Below are 21,373 nucleotides of genomic sequence, written 5' to 3'. Positions count from 1 at the left end.
ATCACCTGACGGAGGTGTAATTTTTATGGAATCTCTTGGAAATCGCACGAGGCTCTTCTTTCTTTCTAGAGGAGGGTGTTGTAATCGCGCCGCTGGCACGAGTTGTTGGGAACTCGGCGCTGACGCCCGTTGTTGCACCTGGGTCGCAAGCCCCAAGGGTAGCGTTGGCCTGGCGGCCTGGGGTACAACTGGAAGCATCCGAAGGTCCCGGCAAAGCATGAGTCGACTGGTAACAACAAAACAACTTGTTTATTCTAACATCGCAAAGAGTTGGCGGTCAGGTTGACCGAAGTAGAGAGACGGGAGTGCACTTTACTCAACAGAAGAAATCGGAGCCCTCCTTGGCGTCCGGGGGCAGCTGCTTTTATACTCTCGCAGTTGAGGGCAAGAAGGAACCCCTCTATAGACGAGCACGTGACTGTGCCGCTCGGGTACAATGGGATAAGGTGGCGCAGCCGTCGTGCCGGCGCCGCTGGGGCACAATGGGAGGAGAAGGTGGCTCACACGTCGTGTCGGCGCCGGTCAGACCCCCTCGCTTCACAGTTGGGGGGAGCTCCTCTCCCCGGCTGCCGCGCTTCGACAAGCGTGGGCACCAACATGCACATACACACACACACGCACATGAAGACACGTGGCATTGGAACATGCCTGGACGCGCTTGGCGGGGAGGCGTAGCGGCGGCGCCGAACGGGCCAAAATGTCTGCCGCTTTGAACGAATCCCCGGCGTCCGTTGCAGCCGCGCCGGCTAAACCGCGCGTCGTAGGCGAAACGTAACAAGGGTCTACTTCGTGGCGCAGAGGGAAAAAAAGCGCAATGTAAACGAACGCGTCTTTTCTTCGCTCACATATTCTGCTGCTTGCTCCCGAACATACTATTAGGACATAGTCGTGTTCCTTGTTTCCGTTCACTATTGTTGGTGAACGTGTAACATACAGAAACTCCAGCAAGTTCACGCAGGTTCACCAAGGAAAAGGCGGGGAGAGCTCAGTATGCTGCGTCTGGCTCCGTTTGCGCTCTGATCTGACGCCGAGAGCTGGGCGTATTCACAAAAACTTCTTACGCTAGAGTGAACATTTACAGCCGGGTGCCTTCATGACGCCAGACGTATTATTAGTGACGGCGTCCGGCCGATGGGAAAAGCGCTTACAAAATAGAAAATTTGCGAATTCGGGCCGGGCCCATTCGTGGTTCATCGTCGGGCCGGGCTGGACCGCTTTCTGCTAGCGTCAAGCCCGGGATGGGCTGCAAAACTGCGACACACGCATCTTCGTATAGTCCGGCCGTGCACCGCGAGTTGTTTGAAGCACAAACCTCACGTGAGCGATTTTCGTGCGCGACAGCGAGGAGCGGTGGCTTCGAACGACGACGAAACAGGCCGTCGTGCGACCATGCAGGGGCCGAATCTTATAACGGTTCGGAAGGGGTTTACTTGGCCTGACCTCATCGGTGAAAATTTTTGCTTGCGTCAGAGGCCATCAGAGACAGCAGGACGGCACCGCAAATTATGATCACGTTACGCATCTGTCAATCATTTTCAAAGCGAACCCGTCGTTGGCTAAGAGCGGAACCGGCGAAGGGGTAGTCCGCTTTGGGTAGCGTTGCGGCCAGGGCATCTGGCTCCTAGCACGCTCCTAGCACTTTGGAACGGTGCCGAGCAAAAAAAAAAAAATAATAAATAAAGCGTGATGATTGATGGCTCGTATTTGAAAAGTGTCATCTACTAATCTAGTATAACGGGAAGTGTTGCACTTAATGCCGGGAACGACGGAACAGTCTACGCAGAAAGGTCCACGAGCCTTGGACTGCGAAGTCAAGCGGAAAGCCTGACAGGCCTTATATTTCAGTCGAGTGCCTGAAGCAATTTCGCCCACCCTTACTCGAAAGCGCGAACCGCCGCAGTGGCTTAGCGGCTATGGTTGGCGTTGCGCTGCTAAGCTCGAGGTCGCGGGATCAAATCCCGGCGACGGCGGTCGTATTTCCATGGAGGCGAAACGCAAAATAAAAGAAAACGCCCGTATCCCGTGCAATGGCAGCACGTTATAGAGCCTATGGTGGCCAAAATTAATCCGTAGTCCTCCACTACGTCATGCCTCATGATGTAATCGTGGTTTTGGCACGTAAAGCCCCAAGATCCATTTATTCGACCTCAGGTCGGTCGAAATTATTCTGGTGTCCTCCCACTAGGGCGTGCCTTACATTGAAATCGCGGTTTCGAACCGCCGAATCACCCCGGGAATTTAAAATATAATTCCAACGGGGTTTCTTAAACTGCGATTTCCAACTTCCCTCGACGACGTACCACCCATAGCTGGGCGCCTACGTGTACCTTCGCCTATAAGTATGCCGCCCGTACGTGCTTGTATGAACGCTTCCTAACTCATATTAAAGCTCCTCGTTAAACGCGTATAGCGCCACTGCGCGATGCCCGTTATCTAAGGGTCGTCGAATACGGCCGGGGCCGCGTCTTCCGCAGCAAACCTGATCGCTATTCACAAACGCTCGCCAGCAGTCGCAGCTGCGCGTGCATCGCGTGACCTTAGATAATGGCTGCGCGTCGGACACGCTTTAGGTGTAAAATAAACGCCTCCCGAAATAAATAAACGAGGGGAGCGCGTGTGCCCACTAGCCACCGCACCGGGCGTCTTCAGTCGCGCTCCCAAGCGAAAACGACGCATTGTCGAGCCCCGCCGGGAGAAAAAAAAAAGTGCTACGAGAAAGGGCGGCCGTGTATGAAAGGACGTTAAGGTTGGGGAAGAAAAAAAATAAACAACAGAACTACGAAGAATGAAGACCAGAACGTACCGAGACGAGGGGAGGTCGCGCCACACAGCTGCAGCAAGGCGCGATTGGGTTATTCGCGCGCATGGCAATGCACGAGGCGAATCGCGTGCAAGCGCACGCGCGCGCGCGACTGTGGCGGTGCGTGCAGGTGGTGGGAGAGGAGGTGAGGTGAAGAGAAGGAAAAAAGAAAAAGGCGTGGGGGAGCGTTCGCGCCACTTCGCGCACGGTGGCTCTTCGGCCCCTTCGTCGGAGAGGCGGGGGCGGTTGGCGACAAGAATGGGTGTCGTGAAGCTTGGCGTTCCTTTCACGCACTACATGCTGGGTCAGGTCCGGACGCGGGGGGGCCGAGGAGCGCAGCGATGCGCCGGAGCGGATGCACCGGCTTCTCGACTTGCGGCGACTGGGTTGGTCGAGAGCTGGAAAGTTTCCGCTCCCTGCGGAACCGGGGTTATCAAAAGCCGGTTAAGACCTGTTGTTGCTGAACCATGGTTGAAACACGGCTTCAGGGCGGAAGGCCGAGAAGTACGCTTTGCCGAGGCCAATTGGGCTTTATGCAACGGATATGCAACGGAGGGCTGTGTTTGCATAAAATTACTAAGTAGATATGAAGTTGACAGGTAAATTGTCGAAGAAATAAATGACTGCGTGTTCCCGGGCCGAGCTTCGCGCGTAGGCGGCCGTATGTGGGTCATGCCTGGCAAGTTCACACTCTAGCACGCTCCAGAGACGCGCGCGAAAAGTTAATAAACGATCGCGCGCGTATCGAGGTGCCGTTCATCATTTTAGTGAACGGCCGGCATACACACCGCCAGCAAAGATCGCCGGCAAGATCGCTACCAGCTATACGCTTCCTAGAAGGAACTTCAAAGCCCCTGCTTGCACTTCGAAGAACGGCGGGGGAGGGTGCGGAAGAAGGGCACAGAGGAGCATAGAAGCAACCCCCCCCGCCCCCCCCCCCCCCGGGAGGGGGTGTCTTGTCGAACGGCGGCGCACCTCCCCTCCGCGGTCACCCATTGCACCTCCGCCGGTCACCGAGGCGCGCGTCGTCTCGCGCACGCGGCGTGGCCCCCTCGTGCTGTTGTCGGATCGGACGGCTCACTGCGCCCACCGCGACGGACGGAGCAAGGTGGTGGCCGTCGGAAACCGGTCCCCCCTCCCCGGGTACGCGCGCGATCACCGGCGGCGAGGAACGAGCGAAGCAGTGCGACGGTGAGGGCTCTCTCCCAACGCAGCAGCAGCAGCAGTGCGCGAAATAACGCAGCCGCGGAGTGCGCAAAACGACGAACGCGCGCGGCAGGTCGTCGTGAGTGCGACCCTCCCTGGTGGCCTGCTGGCCCAGCGCCGGTCCCCGAAGTAACGGGAAACAAGAAGAAGAAGGAAGGAAGGAAGGAATGCCCGCCGAGGTGGCCTCCGCTGCCAGCGCGGAAGTCGCGCTGCCTGCGCCGGGAACGTGATCAATGCCGGCGACGCCGATTTCGTCCGCTGGTTCGGCGTGTGCGCCCTGTCATCACCCGAGTCGCCGTCGTTGCTGGAAATGGTAGCCGTTGGAAGGGAATACGCCAACCGGTCACAACAGGTGAGTGCCGAGTTCAACGTGGCGTGCCGAGGGGCGTCGAGGAGGTTCATTTCGTGACGATGGGATGTCCGGGGGGTCACCACTTCGTTGTGACGCTTCTTCTTGGTGAGCGAGGAAGGTTCGAGAAGTCAACCGTCTCCTCGGTCTCGCCACTTGTACTGCTACACGCCGTGTGATGCATTTACTGGAACGTGGAAAGTGAGGCGATTACGTAAACTGCACTGAGATGAGTATCTGGGAGCAAGGCGCTGATTTTGACAGTCGGCATTGCGGCACTGTAGGGCGGTTCTGGTTTAGGATGAGCGGTAATTTGTGAGTGTCAATGGTTTCTACATAAGTAATAGCTTAGAATGCAATGACCACGCTCTTCGAGAGAAGCTAAACTATAAGCGACTCATAATTCATGGTAATCTGTGCATCGTTAACTGTCATCACGCCGATAAGTATATATTGATGGCTGCGGCTTCTGGTTGTCACCTTGTGCTTTTGCTTCGATGGGACGCTTCTGCTTGTCCCATACTTTATGTGGAAGTTAGGCTTAGGTTGATGTGACGGTGCGAGAGCATAGCAATTGCTTGATCCGTCACTGATTTTATGCGAGTCTTTATTGACTATTTGATGCATTTCAGACGTTCGTTTACAATGCTAGGCAAGAATCGCTGATACGGCTGAATGCAAAGGCGATTTATTTACTTCGTAGAAAGTCTTGATTCATGTCGCGCAGTGATCTGGCGTACTAAGAGAACGGGGCTAAATGTGGACCCTATGTGGATTCACAAATGAGAATTGCTGGCGTCCTTCTATTAACACGTTCTTCTAATTGCATAGTGTAGGGTGTATGCACTGAACCTCCGCCACGACGCGGCGCTGCTGTGCTTCGTCGCAGGTGGCCACATTTGTAGTTGCTCCTCAGCAGATTGACAACGTATTCTGCCCGGTGTTGCTGTGCGAAGGTATCTTGTTTCATCGCGTGCGGTTCCACTTCGACGAGAAATCTAGTATGAATAAATGTTTCGCAGAATGTGCTGTGTGAGCGTGCAATATAGTGAGCTTGGTGGTGCAGGCGTTAGCTTCGCCTAAACTTGTCAGTCGACCTCCGAGTATGTGCTTGTGGGTCAGGAGACATCAGCAGTGCATGGTGTGGTTCGCGAGCTTGTTCTAGCAGGTCAAGAAACGAATACAACGATGTCAGCATTCGAGGGCGAGTTGCTACGACGTGCTTACGCAGCCGAATGTGTGAACAAGCACCTGCACTTACGGGCCTACAGTGCATCGAATTCCGTCGGACTTCAGCAACAGCCCGTATTACTGCTGCGACTTCTTCCTAAATGCAAGAAGGTACCCTTTATAGAGGAAGATCAACAGCTTACCGATGGGGATGGGGGCGAAATGCGAAAACACCCGTGTACTGAGATTTAGGTGCACGTTAAAGAACCCCAGGGGGTCGAAATGTACGGAGTCCTCCACTACGATGTGCCTCATAATCAGAAAGTGGTTTTGGCACGTAATACTCCATGATTCATGAACAGCTTGTCACCATGGTATTCCACAGGCCGGTGCAAAAGCATAATCGCATGTTAGCGATTTCGCCAGTGGTCATGGCAATGCGCAGGCCTGAAACTGCGACGATCAAGCTGGGCATCTGGCTCATTGCTACTCGTTGGCCTGTTGATCACGCGAATCTAGACGACTAGAAAATGTCGCTGGTAAAATGGTGTACTAGCTAATATGGCTAACTTTTTCAAATTTTCGAACGACGACGACGTTGTCATCACGAAGTGGTTTCCCCTTGTGTCATTAGGGGTGTGATCGAAAAAATTATGGGGTTTTACGTGCCAAAACCACTTTCTGATTATGAGGCACGCCGTAGTGGAGGACTCCGGAAATTTCGACCACTTGGGGTTCTTTAACGTGCACCTAAATCTAAGCACACGGTTGTTTTTGCATTTCGCCCCCATCGAAATGCGGCCGGGATTCGATCCCGCGACCTCGTGCTCAGTAGCCCAACACCATAGCCACTGAGCAGCCACGGCGAGTGATCGAAATCTCGAAGTTACCCGCTTGAATGGTTGAAATTGCAGTGTTTCACATAATCTGCTGCTCAGCGTCGCGCTCCGTTGACGTTTCACACCCAGCGAACTACATTGATCTCACATTCTTAAAAGATCACGTCCCAGACGCAAGTTGCACCCAATCAACCCGATTACAAAAGGAACACAACAACGCGCGAACACACCATCCGCTTATTCAGTTCGGTGGCGAAGCGAGGGCTACTCCCCACTGATGACGTAAGCTTCGCGCTCTTGCGGCTGCGTACTTCGTTGGGTGCGTGGGTTTGAGTTCGGCTGACTAAACGCGGTGAAGATAAAACTCGTCTTTGCTCCACTGTAAAAACCACCCTCGTGCATTTAGGAAGATGATGATGCAGGCATTCATATGGCGCTGTTGCTGAAGCCCGACGGAGTTCAATGTAAGCTCACAGTACCTGGACAACCGGAATCGCAGATGCTTGTTCGCACATTCGGCTCCAAAAGCACGTCATAGGAACCCGCCCTCGAATGCTGAGATCGTTGTGCTTGTTTCTTGAACTGTTATAAGAAGCGCGTGAACCTCACCATGCACTGCTAATGCTTCCTGACAAGTAAGCGCATACTCGGAGATTGATTGACATGTTTAGGCGAAGTTGACACCTACACCACCAAGCTCACAATACTGCGCGTTCACACAGCACATTCAGCGAAACCTTTATTGCTAGTTTGCTTGTCGAAGCGGCATTACGCGCAATAAAACCAGATACCTGCATCCAGCAACACCGAGCAGAGCACGTGATCATCAGCTGAGGAGCAACCACAAATGTGGCCACCTGCGCCGAAGCGCCGCAGCGCAGTGCCGCGGCAGAGCTCCAGTGCATACACTATAGTTGGATGCAGCTTAAGTCTGCAGTGAAGCCCCGCCCACGTCTCATAGCCAACATCCGCTGTTAATTCCTCCTCGAGGCTGGAAATAGTTCGTACTTCAAACATTTACTGTTACCGAAATACAGCGATAACCACAAAAATAAAGTTATGAGCGCGTAATTTTATACGTTTTCACTCGTCTGTTATAGCGGAATAGCGAAAGCCCAATTATTGAACTGAAATAAAACGCCTGCTTCACTGCAAGTATTTACTGTCAAGTTTCACTTCACTTGGCAGTATAAGGCAGTACGTTCTGCTGCAAGGTTTGACGAGTGAAACGGGTTCAGCAATGTAATGAACTGTACCGAGGACTTTTGAAGAGTGAAATGCTCAGACTCCATGTACTATGTCCACGTCTGTTGCAATCTTACCGCTTCCGGCGATGAAAAGACCTAGAAGCAGACGCTCCGGAGGGATCAAGTACGAAGTCATTTTGAGAATGTCGCATGACGACGACTTTGTCCCAGAGTCATTTCCGTGACTCACGAGCATTAAGAGAAAAATGTTCCATACAGCCAGCTTAGTATCCTTGAGCTTGAAGCCATTCTTTAGAATTCCCCCTTTCTGCCTAAAATCCAGAAGCTTCAGAATGACTGACCTTGTTTTGTCTGGGGTGCATCTGCTTAATCTATCAATTCGTTCAATTTGAACTGGCTCCAGCTCAAGAATACTTTGTTTATTGTATTTGTTGACAGCGTGTTCAAGTTGTTCACATGTCTGTTTCATTTCTTTGAGGCCATAAATAATTAGGTTTGACCAACGGCTGCGATTCTGAAGTTCTTCAATTCCCTGCTCTAGCGAATGGACTGTGCTTTTATAGAATAAATATGATCTTGGCAAAGAACAAGGTTTTCTTCGAGAGCACCTAGAGCTTCCAGTTTGATGTCGATATACGCCAATCTTCTTTTTTCTTAATTTGGTTGATGTCAGTGGAAATTTCATTCAGCTGCTCGGAAATTTTGGCGAGGTCAGGTCCAGGGTTATAGTCTCTACGTCTCCGCCCAGGAACAACAATTTTTTTTTTCAGACACAATGCACAATCGAACGCTAAGTCACTCAGCCGCGGGCACGGCAGCACCAAAAGACTGCGGTCACTAGAGCGGATACAGTTGCCGTAACGTAAGGTGCTTCCATACCCTGTGGCTGTCGCGCTCCTGAGAGGCGAAATTACAGGTGGCTCCAGCAGGGCCGACCATGGGTGGCCGCAAGCGCAGAGATCCGAGTGTGTTGACGACGGTTGATAGCGTTGATTGTCAAATACGATCCATGTTATATTTGGCACGTGGCTGTTCATCGCTTTTTGTCCTACCAGATAGGTGGCAGCAAATAGCTTTCCAGTAGCACGAATGATGTGGTATGCCAAGTAGAAACTGCGCAACGAAGACGAAGTGGTTAGGGAACGGCATGGTGAAGTTCAGCTGTGCCCTGTCAGATGTAGCAAACTTTCAGACATTGCAATGTTTGATTGTGTAACTGAATAAATTTTGCTCTTTGCTGTTGCAGTCACACGAGTTTTTCGTGCTGCAGTTGTTACGTGTTACAAGTCAAGCTTGCGCAAATCATGATACGAGAAATAGCAGTTCTGGGGCATTATGCGCCCTCCTTGTATATTAAACAGTAAAAACAGATTTACATTCATAGAAACAACTTAAGAACAGCCTTTATCGGCATAACATACTAATTAGTCACGTGAACGAAAGTTTGTTTGGGCCACACGCTCGCTGCTTTATCGCGAGCGCGATATCATCTAGACAAAATATCTTCTTTATCGCTCCTTGTCAGGGATCTTGCGTCGCTCCACCTATCAGGATAGGCCGATCGCAAGCGGAGGATGATCAGAAAGGAACAAAATGGAGTGCAAGTAATCGCAGCATTCCACCGACCGGGCATGGAAATTAACCTTGTGCTCATTAGTATTTGCATATTACATACGTAACAACTGCAGTGCGAAAAACACGTGAGAATGCAACGGCAAAGAGAGAAATTTACTCAGGTACACAATCGAACATTGCAATGTCTGAAAGCTTGCTACATCTGTTAAGCTATACACAAATCCGTGAGAAATGTTCAGATGAAGTCAGCTGACGCAAGTCACAAGACTTCGCTACCAAATTAGGGGTGGGGTGTTAATCGAAATTGTAGGCCGCAAGAAACCTGCACGAGAATCCAACATATACGCTTTAGTTAGCTGCAAGACTGCTTTAAATATGCAGTTTTAAAAATAGATGTTTGAAAGCTAGGGGTCGCTATTAGCCAAGTGTAAAACATAACGCAATAAAAGCACTGAATATCGCAAAAGGCCTTCAAAATATTGCAGAAGCGTATAAAAGAGGATTGCCGTACATTTTTTTTACATAAATATTTGTTCGGGGACGCTGTATCTGAAAGCCACTAATGCGGATTTTGTGTGCAGCACGGCGGCGCCATAAGTCTATAATGAATGTGTTGGCCATTGTTTTTATGCATGATCATTTTGCCACGTACGAGGAGACAACACAAATTCCGCATTTTTGCTTAACGATGGTATATATTACGATTGTATTCGTAATATAATGATACTATTAATGAAAATCTGATGCTGATTTACGTTGGAAATGAATAACGAAACGCAAGGAAACATTCATCAACATGTGCACACGTTCATCAATATGTACTTATCGCCGTTCGTTTTTTTTTATATATATATACTTACGGACAGCTTGCGCGAAGATTCTGGGAATAAATGATCCGTGACAGGTTCTGGTGAGGCATTGAATTATTCCAACCTTGTGGCTATCATCAATGCGACAAGAAATGTAGGTAGGAGATGTTATAAGATTATCGCGCAGGTAGAAATTATGGAAATATAGTTTATAAGGTAACGCAATGCGAAAGCACTTACGTCGGGCTGAGAGAGGAGAAAGTATTGCAAGAAGCTTTTCGTGGAAGTTGCGCTTGATGTTCGGCTATAATTGCCATAAATGAAACGCGCGGCAATGTTTTGGATTACTTGAAGTGATTGAATGAAAGTTTCTAGGTGCGGTTCCCAGATGGATACGCGTACTTTATTTTACTCCTAATAAGCGTTTCGTATAACATTAATGATGGAGCAGAAAAAAACAAAATTTCAACGAATATAACCTAGCATGCGATTAGTATTGTTAATTACCGTATCGATGTGTAACGACTAGGAAATTGTCGTGGTTATGTGGACGCCTAACTATTCATAGGAGGTTACGACTTTAAGGGAATATCCTTAAGGTAATAGTTCGGCGGAGGAATCTTGCTGCGAGTGACACGCATACATTTACATTTATTTAGGTTAAGTTGCATTAACCGTGCCTCACACCAATTAGAGACAGCGTTAATATCGTCTTGAGGTAATTTATCAGGTTTGCCGGATATCTTACGGAGGTTAACACAGCCGTCTGCGAAAAGGTAAATGTTAGAAAAGACATAAAAACAGAAAAAACAATAAAGGAGAGGGCCTAGAACTGATCATCGGGGCATAGCAGAGTCTATACGGGGTTAAATGGGGACATGTGATTATTTGACGCAACGTACTGTGACCGTTTAAGGAGCAAATGTTCAAGCCATGCAAACAGGTTAGGATCAAGGCTAAGTTTACTGAGTTTAAATAGAAGCAATCTATGACACACTTTATGGATGGTCTTGGCGAAATGAAAGATAACACATTCTGCGAATGAACCTTTCTCGAGAATAAACCGGTGAACCACTGGAATCAATCAGCGTGACCGAATTATCTTTGGAGCGATTAATAACACGTCGAAACTTTTACAGCGAAGCTGTCTCTGGCTAGGATCCGGGATTTTATGGCGTCTGCGCGAAAAAGCTCTCCCCTAAAAAAGTGAAAGTGAAAGAGCCAACAATTAGGCAAGCTCTGTTTAATTGCCACCTGCGTCTAAAAGAGCGCGCCGTCGCAGCTGTATGACGTAGTGTGTGACGAATGTATGACGTAGTGCGTGACGTAGTGGCGCCTGATAAGGCGAAAATGTATATGGCCCAGATCCAGGGTTTCGTGGCGCCTGCGAGCATAAATTGTCATCATCACCAGTCGCTCGAGCGTCGTCGTCTTCTTCCACCGCTGGCTTCATTGTGCGAAAAACCATCATCATTACCAATAGCTCTTTCGAGTGCGGCTGACGTCACGGTTCTATAGGTGAACGACGTAATTGATCTTAGAATCGTTCCGCCGGTACAATGGACAGGCCGGGTGTCTTCAGGGATGCAGAAGAACATCGCGCGTGTGAAGAGTGACGGAATGCGATCGTTGACGGCGTGCGCACGCTCATGCGGCGGCCTATGAGTGTGCACGCAAGACGGCACGCAAGCGACTAAGCACGAACCCACAAAGCACACCGTGAATCAGAGAATTGCGCGAAGCGCCTTCGGCGACAGAAGGTCAACGTGGATAAGGTGTGAACGCGACGTTCCAAAGAGACTTCCTTGATCGTCCTTCCGGCTCTACCTGCAAGGTCTGTGACAGACTTATGGTACGATAACGACCTCACTACGATCACTGCCGTGATGGACGACGAGAAGCCACTGCTCACGCGTTCGTCGTCTTCTTCCCCAGCTGGCTCCGTTGCCGCTCATTATTCCAGCGTTGAATTTCACTTCTGTCGTCGTAATGGGGAGGCCGCGTTTACGTCGGTATATGAGCCATTGCTTAAGGGGGCATGAGCCATTCATTGTCTTACGTGACGGACACATTTAACAGAGGTGATACGCGCATGTCTGTGCATACCTATATCGTCACGATGACCACAGGTCAGGGCAATAAGTATTTTCGTGCCTTTGTTCAAAATTCTGTCACCTCTGTGTCGTGCGCTAAACAGCTGGTCATGCGCCTTCACAGTGTAGAATGGCTCATGAATTCTTTAGGGTCATTCGCACGCATGGTGGGCAGTGTGTGTACTTGGAATGCTTATTTGGCAAGTTTTATATAGCCTCTCGGTAGGTTATTGATTGCCTCCTTATAAACATCCCATTTCGGAACCAGTGCACTTTTATTCGCTATTAACTACAGTCGTTTTTATTTGGTTGGAAAGCCTATTTAACTGGGCGGTTGAACCAGGGCTTATTAACATTGCATGATATTACACTTGTCGGAATAAGCTTATCGGTGCGCTCTTGTATTTTATTTTTGAAGACGATCCGATTATCATTAACCATGCGATCATCAAATTCGCTCAGGAAAGGATAAAGAAAGTGAGCTAGCTCAATATTAATATCGTAAAAATTTGCCCTGTCATAACGACAAATTATTTTCTTTTCAATCGTTTTCAAACAACCAGAAGGAATAGTGGCATTGACAGCGACATCGAATAGCAGAAGTATGTTAAAATCTAAGCCTGCAGATTCTCAACACTTTTTCTCTGTACATAACGACAATCCTACAAGTCAAGGTTGCCGGAAGTTTTGCGAAAAAATTTATTTATTTGTCTTAAGGTGGAATGTGCTAGTCTTTTATTTGAAAACTTAAAAAAATTACCGACGATTACGTTACTTCCTAATGCGAAATTTGAGCGCAGCAAATAAGCTGTTTCACCTTTTGGATAGATTGAGGCAAAGAAATCGAGCAACACATGTATGCGCTATCACAGAATTTTTTTTTTATTTTTCACACGTATTCCTTTAACAAAGACTCCACTAAGAGTTCTTGACAGTCATGAAGGAAGCTTTGTGGTCGGAGAAATAGACTGATATATGTTCGACTTGGTACACCAATGCTTGATTCTCAAAGACGAGATCTATACAAGTGCCTCGCGAGGTTGTCACAGCCGTGGGGGAAGCAGAGGCTAAGCGGCGCCGCCGAGAAGACCCTGCAGTTCGCGCCGCCGAAGCGGAGGCTCATCGCCGCCGTCGAGAGCAACCAGCAGTAAGCGGAAGCGGAGGGGGGCGGCGTGTACACCCAGCGGCAAACGATGGGGGCAGAAGCGCGCGCAGCAAGCGGACAACACGATAAAGGGAGGAGGGAAGAGATAGCAGCGACTGACTGATGCCTTTGACTGATACTCTTTCTGCATGGCGGCGACGGTGTTCTATGCAGTCACGTTATCTTGACTCTCTAGCGGCGTCAGCGGCATCCAGCGGTATCAGTCGGTCGCTGCTAGCGCTGGGGGGATGAAAGGGGGGCGGAGCTGGTTACGAGGCCGACGCCGACGACAACGCCGACGACGACGCGAAACCCAGGAACGGACGCCAAAGAGCTGCGCTCTAAAATAGACTTTCTGGACAGTGAAACAACATAAAACAACGCGCATTCTGTTCCGGCGCAGTAAACTGAAAAGGCCCGTGACCGGAAGTTTCTCGGGGCCGCGCTCACGCTGCTGTTATCGCGCGCGCGACACCGGTCCCGTGTACCTAGATTACTCCCTATCTAAATAAAGTGTTTCCTTCCTCCTCCTCTAGATTACTCCGCACGCTAAGGGAAGAATATCTTAACGCGATAGCGTTAAGCGCCCCTTGTGGCAGAAAATGCGGCGTTGGCATTCACCGTCGACCATCGTTTCGGCAAAAATCATCTCGAACCACACATACGCAACCACACAGGCCCTGCATGTAGCACAAGGAAGTTACTGGACTGTTGAGGCTTACGGTGGCGTTAAGGCAAGAAATCCACCAAGCCAATCGACTACTATGTCAGGTTGTAGTAATGAAGAAAAATGGGTTTATTAGCCTAGTTACAAGGCTCCAATTACGGAAGCCCACTCCATGCATGAACAAGTTAAACGTCCGAGTTCCCGTCAGGACCCTCTGTCCCACTGCTCGAAAAGTCTCCGCTTTTATTGCGGTCGTCTTCCCTAGGCGATTCGACTAGGGAATCTGAAGACTGTCCTGCAGCAGATCACAATCGTCGGATCCGTTGCGATACCACGCCCATGCTCGCAACACTCCACAGTAACCCCGCCTCCGGAGCCCGATGGTTTGGAATATGTGGCAGGAAAGCAACCTGCGAATACAAGGTCGCCGTCGTAGTTTGGTAGCATTGGATCCCCCCCCCCCTCCGTCACCCTTAGTTCAGGCTGTCAGGTAATGGTGGGGCTGGTGGCCTTTTGTGGACCCATCAAGAGTCAGTGTCCACGCTATGTTGACCTCTGTATAAGCGCTGATGGATGAATCCTGGTTTGCCTCATGGCAAACGCCTAATTAACTGCAAATCCTTGGATGCCCTCCTCCCTTTCATCATTTGCTCAGGCTGCCAGGTAATGGTGGGGTCGTGGCCTTTTTTGGACCTGCCAAAAGTCGTGTGCAGGCTGCATTGACGTCTGGATAGGCGCTGTTGAATGGGCGGCTGTTAACCTTTGGGCAAATGTTCAATTGGAACGTTTGTCCAATTGGGAATTGTGGTGTTGGGACGTAACAGGACTAATTGAAATTCTCGAGGTAATATGCGTCAGAAAAATCATAAAGTACGACTTACGCAAAACCTACAGACATATTTTCAAGAAAACAGAATTCTGTTACGGAGAAACTCAAACGACAAACCCATTTTCCAGCATTTCTAGCATTCATAGAGGGGCCATTGTCTCCGAGATTTGCGCACGCAGATCTCAAAGGCCATAAAGCGGCATGCCCGGTTCCTTACAACACTTTCAGATGGAGCTCGCCTCCGCCGCATTGGCTACCTAGCGTGAGAATTTGTGGCGGATAGACATGTTTTTCCAGGACTCCATGGCGGTGACGAAATCATGCTTTTTTTGTGTGCATGCTTTGAGCTTGCTTCTTCCTTCTTATATCTCGCTTTATAGGTGCGTGTTCTATGGCATCCTGATCTCGCTTCGAAAAGTAATCAGCTTCCCTTTGAGTTATCATAAATTTTATCCTTCCTGATTTCGTTTTTTCCCCTTAAGTAGTTACTCATGGCAGGTTTCTTTTACATTGCCGCCACTCATGAGATTATTTCAGTCACTCTGACTTTCCGCTTGGCTTTCTTTTTTTGCTCTGTTGCTCACCCTACAGGCCGCGTACTTGCTGGTAGGCTTCCTAGTTATTTTCTTCCACTGTGAATCAATGTTTTTTCATTACAAATACCTCAATACTCTCCCAGTCCATTTACTTTCTTCCATATTCCTCAGTCGTTCTATCATGATCAATTTCGCTGTGAGCTTCTCTCACTTCATAACTTGTCCAGACCATATCACCCTGCACAGCTTCACTTGCAGTCTTCCCGTGAGCGCCCAGTGCGAGGCGTCCCACTGACCTTTGGTTGCCATCGAGACCTGATTGTACCCCTGATTTCAAGCAAACAATCGCATTTCCAAAAGTATGTCCTGGAATCATTACACCTTTCCACATATCCTGGAGCACCTCGTACCTATTGTATCCCCATAGCGCTCTGTTCTTCATTATGGCTGCATTTCGCTTCCCCTTAACTGTTATTGTTTTTTCCTGTATTTCCATATATCTATTGCCTTCGTATATCCATATACCAAGATATTTATATTCTTTTACCCGGGGTATTTCTTGACCTTGTGTTGCCACTCTATATTCACTGTTTTCATTGAATACCATAACAGCTGATTTTCTAACGCTAAATTGCAAATCTAAATTCTCGCCTTCCGGTCGACAGATATTAGCCAGACGTTGCTAATCACTTTGCTTCTTAACTAGCAACACAATGTTGTCCGCATAAGATAATCTTGGAAGCTGCTGCTCTAATACTGGACCTGCCCGTTTGTATGAGATCTTAAACCCGATATTACTTCCTTCAAGCGCCCTCTCCATCCTCACCATGTACATCATAAAAAGCACCCTTGCCTCAGTCCCTTGTTGATATAAACTTTCTCCTCGCTTGTCATTCCTTCCCATTCAATGCAAACGGTATTTTCTAGGTAAATCTCTCTCAAAAGCTGCAGACAATCGTCACCTAGGCCTTCCCCTTGCAAAATATCCCACAAAATGTTGCGGTCTGCGTTGTCATAGGCTCCTGTAATGTCTAAAAAGGCCACATATAACGGTCTGCTTTGTACTTTTGATATTTCAATACACTGAGCAAGAACAAATAAGTTATCATCTAAGCACCTACCTATTCTGAAGCCATTCTGAAGTGCCTCCCAATTGCCGGACGTTGAAATAGTGTGGACTCCAGGACACGAGTCCCTCCGTGGAAATCAGCGTGCGCACGCTGTAGCCCGAGCTCATGCCTCCCGGGCGCCACAAGAGAGGGATACGGCCGCCTCCATGGAGCCCGTACCTTTACAATACAACGCCATACTACAACACCACTGATTGAACAGACGACAATACCCGCCTCCACACAAGACCCTCTCACGTGAAGACGCCGTAACATTGCGACAACTACAAACCAACACATACCCCCATCTAAGCAGACTACACGCAATACACCCTACACTATATTCATACAAATGTCCCCTTTGTAATGAATACGCCTCCCTATATCACACCACATGGGCGTGCCCCAACGTGAAGGCGGCCCCGCAAATACCCAGCCCCACACCCGAGCCGTGGGAGGCCGTGCTGACTAGTTCGGACCCTCGTAACCAGCAGCAACTGGTGCGGCGGGCCCGGGAGACAGCAAGAGCCGCAGGAGCCCTGGAATAAGGGCGCCTCCCGCACAAGCAGAAAGACACCTGCTTGTCCTTTCTTTTTAATAAATGTTTCTCCTCCTCCTCCTCCTCTCCCAAAGTGCCATTATTCTCTGCCCATGCTAGCAGCTTTAATTTTATTACCTGCATTGTTAGCCTGTATATTACCGATGTAATGGTTAACGGTCTATACGAGTGAATTCTACCTTTCCTCCCCTTACCTTCATAAATTAATTTCATTCTACTTTGTCGCCAACTGTCTGGTATTCATCTATCTTTTAAAGTTTTTTCCACCACTTTCACCAGAGCTTCCTTACTTTTTGGTCTTAGTTCATTAATCAGCCTAACAGGAACCTCGTCTAGACCTGTGGCAGTGCGCTTAGGAATTTTCTCTTCGGCGTTCTTCCAGTTGATCTTCGTCTCCTTTTCCACCGGGTCCTCTTTCATGCTATTTTTTTCTTCAAATACAACGTCGTCATTGCCTTGTAAACATTCGGCTGTTACTTTTAGGATGTAATTTATTGCCGCTTCCATTTCCAGTTTGTTTGCATCTTCGTCTTGAATATGTTGTTGTATTGTTGACTTCCTGCCTAATAATTTTATGTGGTTCCAAAATATTCTAGGTGTGGACTTTTTTTTCTTTCGTATTTCTGACAACTAACGTTCGCTTTCACCTTTTATCTTTGCTTGCACCAGTATTTTAACCATAGACTTTTTCTCCAGCTATATTTCCCATTTACTGGCCACTTCATCCTGTGGCCACTGCGCCTTGTTTGCCTGCGTGTGCTCTCGGGATGCTTTCTGTCGTTCGGCAATTGCTTATCGTATGTCCCTGTTTCCCCAGCTTTTCAGTTTCTTTTTTCCTTTCCAACGGACTTGTTTCCTTTCTCGTATTTTTGTCGTTATTACAGTTAGAAGCTCACTATATTCTCACGCGTTATTTGGCCATTTGCAAAGTTCTTCCCCGACTCTTGCGACTGTATTTGTTATTTATTGAGCGTTCAAATTTGGACTGCCCACTTCGCACTCCTTGCTCTCTTTCGCAACTACATATCGCATGTTCAAAATGATGCGTTTATGGTCGCTCCCTATGGTGCTATACCCTTCCTCGTCAATGACCATATCTCTCAACTTATCACGAATTATTTCTGTCATCAGACAGTAATGAATGATCGATTGCCACTTTCCCACTTCCCACGTGATCTGACGTTACACTTAGGCCCTGTATTCACAATAACAAGGTTATCTTGCTCACAAAGATCTAGCATTGACTTCCTGTTATCGTCGGCATAGCCATCTAGATCCTGCATGTGGGCAGTCATGTCACCTAATAGGATAGTTTCGGCATCATTCCCGAAACCCTTAATGTCAGCATTTATGTATTCCACTAACTCTTGATTTTTTTTCTGTGCAATTATTTCCGCTCCACAAATACGTTACGCCCACCCAAGTTTTTTCCCCGCTCACTGTACTTGATAACGAAAGTTGCTCTTGACATTTTCAATTTACTCTTTTCCATTTGGCTCCCTGATGAGTTGGCATTCCAACTCCCCCTCCCTTTCTTTCCGGCTTAATTCTGTTGTACTCTTCCCGAACATAATTCTTACTCACTGGCGGCTCTTCCGAGTCTCTAAAGTGCGTTTCTGTAACCGCGTACACCCCTATTTGATCCCTATTTAACTTCTCCTCAATATCCGCCCACTTTTCCTTTCTTCTGCCGTCCTGCATGCTGATGTAGCATATTGCTTGGCGAGCTCACTTTCTTGTTTTCCACCTTTTTCTGTTAGTGACGGCGATAACATTATCGGGTTCACCTAGGGGACCTTCTTGATTCCTACCTGCTCTGGCCTGCTGAGAGCCCGTGGGCGCCCTAAACGAAGCAACAGCGCGACCAGCAAGTAGCCATCCCACTTCTCATCCAAGCCTGTAATTGAAGTGAATCCCGTCTCGTTCAAAACCACCACACTTTCTTACTTCCCTGTTTACTATGATAACATTGAAACCTTTCTCTCGGCTCGTTTTCCAGGTCGCCTCATTAGTAGTCACTCCGGCTCTTTGTACATGACTGTCACGTACAGGCACCTCCGGCACACGGCACACCACGATCTGCACCTGAGGGGACAGCTCGCACAAGTCGTCTACTCCCTTCGCGAAGCGCTGGGCTGGTCCTGTCCTTTTCCTGTTTAGGACGTCATTTAGCCCACCTGTTACTACGGCAAGGTTATGTACGTGGGGATTTTCCGCGAGTTTTGCTTTTGCTCGCTTCATGACAGTACCCTGTGTCCGCCCTAGAAGTGTCCCTACCGCCACTTTTTTATCGCCTTTCACCCTCTCCAGAATTGCCTCTGAGCACCTAGCTAGGTTTGAGCCGCCGGTGATAATCACCATTTCACTCTCTCCTTCCTCACCCTGCTTCCCTTTGTCCTTTTCCGTGTGATTCCGATTTAAGAACGGGCGTTGGCCCCTGCGCTCCTGCTTTTTTCGCGTGGCGGCCTCAAGGTAGGTGCCGCTCTTTCCAGCTAACCCCTCACCGCGTTGCATGCATTTGACGTACTTTGCTGGCACTCTCTCCCCTGTCAAGTCGGGCGACTGCGTTGCATTGTCACGACCATTCTCTTTCACAATGGCGGCCCTGTTCAGCTTTTCTTTGGCTGCTTGAAGTCTCTTTTCCACTACCTTTCTCCATATTTGTCTCATTTTCGAGCTCTTCGACCTGTTTGACAAGCTCATCCTAGAAAGCCTCCATTTTTTTCAGCCTAGCATCGACATCACAGTGTGTACCGATTGACTCGATTCCCTCTCCATTCGCTTCCGTCCCCTCGTCTGCCTTGAGGGAACCCTCGCCCACTGCACGCTTTCTCGGCTTTCTTGCGATGTATTGCACGGCTTTTTCTAATGCAAATACTATAATATTACAATAATGCAGAGCACGTGCCTTCTAGCAAAAACCGATACACATAGTATCTAATTCCTTAAAGTACCGCAAAGTAATTTTCGCCAATGTTTTAAAAGCAATCAATGCCGCAAAGACTTAAGGTATGCCACGTTCTCGCACGTGTTCAACCACGCGGCCACGCTCTCACTTTCTTACCAAAGCAATATTCCCTATACCAAAGCACACACAGTAAAACCACTAACAGCTATTAGTCGTGCCACTTCCAAGTTACTATTTAAAGGCTATAAAGACTTAACGTCCCACGCAATTGAACGTGTTGAAGCACGGACGCTCTGACTATATCTTGCAAAACCAAATGTGCCCGAAACACACCCGCGCACACGAAAAAAGAAAGAGAAAATAAAGGAAGCTACCCAATTACTATATCAAGGCTAAATAATTCAGCAAATCAAAAACAGAAGCAAGCTCAAAGCATGCACAAAGAACTTATGGTTTCATCGCAGCCACGGAGCGAAAAACAAGTCCCTCCTTACAAAATCTCACGCTACGGCCGTCGCGCCATCTATTGGCAGCTAACGATACTACTGACACAACCAACATGATTACGTGCTATGCAGTTCACTATCGTTACAGACTTTTTTTAAGAAGTAATTATTTTCTGATGCTCACTGCACGCAGTGGTAGCGATGGACATCAAAGCGACAAAAGTTGTTTTGACGCTGGCTAGCCTGGCTCCTGCGAGCAAGAGCAGTATAGCTTTGCTACATGAAAGGTGATCGGAAAATGGCGGACCTGAGCGCAATGCCACAACCCTGCTCTCTGTGCAATTCTAGAGATGCGATTCCTGCAAGCATAAAGTTTTCTACAAAAACTACTAGAGGGAACTCTGGCGCTAATGTCTACGCGAGCTGCAATGGGAGTGGTTGTACCATCATGCGAAGTACATGGATTTGCCTAAACTTCTTTCGGGCTTCAAACGGCTTTGTGTCTTGGTAAACTCGTCGTTTTCAACAGTGTATTGCGTAATAAATGTTTAAATAAACATCAATAAAATTGCCCGACGGCAGGATTCGAACACAGGGACTTTAGTACAGAAGCCTGATATTGAAACCGTTAAGCAACAGCGCATATATCGACAAACGAATGAAACGCCCTTATCGCCGACATGCCAGTGGCTTGAGACGCTTGGCGCGTTTTGATTTGGCCACCTGGACAAGTTCAATCGTTGCAATTAATAGCAATTGTACGCGTTCCCGGCGTCTTCTGCACTTCGAAGAATATAGATTGCGCTGAAATATACCACAATAAGATTTATATAGCGTAATATACAAAGCCACAAGAACGTCTGAATCCACGAGCACGAAGATCAGACAAATCCATGTATTTCCCATCATTCCCATGGTAGGACAACGACTGCAGGGCCAGAGTTCCCTCTAGTAATTTTTGTAGGAAACTCTATGCCCGCAAGGGCACTGGTAGCACCCCTGAGTGTCAGCAATGTCAGCCTAATTGTTGTCCAGGAACTTCGAGTCAGCGTACGATCTCTCGATGACTTTCTCGGCACTGCTCCCTGCAGGGTGGCAGCAAACGCGTCGCCGACTACGGCGCCCG

At 48.5% G+C, this 21,373-nt stretch overlaps 1 protein-coding gene across 1 annotated transcript in view; it reads left to right on the top strand.

Annotated features, from left to right (window-relative positions):
• The first annotated feature begins 3,896 nt into the window (after positions 1-3,896).
• Positions 3,897-21,373, top strand: part of LOC142583239 (uncharacterized) — a 79,334-nt gene continuing 61,857 nt past the window's right edge. Inside the window, exon 1 of the mRNA XM_075693628.1 lies at positions 3,897-4,358. The gene's annotated coding sequence lies outside the window, so the exon portion shown is untranslated. The remainder of the gene's footprint in view (positions 4,359-21,373) is intronic.

This window comes from Dermacentor variabilis, chromosome 5 (assembly GCF_050947875.1).
Source record: "Dermacentor variabilis isolate Ectoservices chromosome 5, ASM5094787v1, whole genome shotgun sequence".
In the NCBI taxonomy this organism is placed as follows: Eukaryota; Metazoa; Arthropoda; class Arachnida; order Ixodida; family Ixodidae; genus Dermacentor; species Dermacentor variabilis.
Note: the sequence above shows the minus strand (reverse complement) of the source record. Positions and strands in the feature narration are given on the sequence as shown.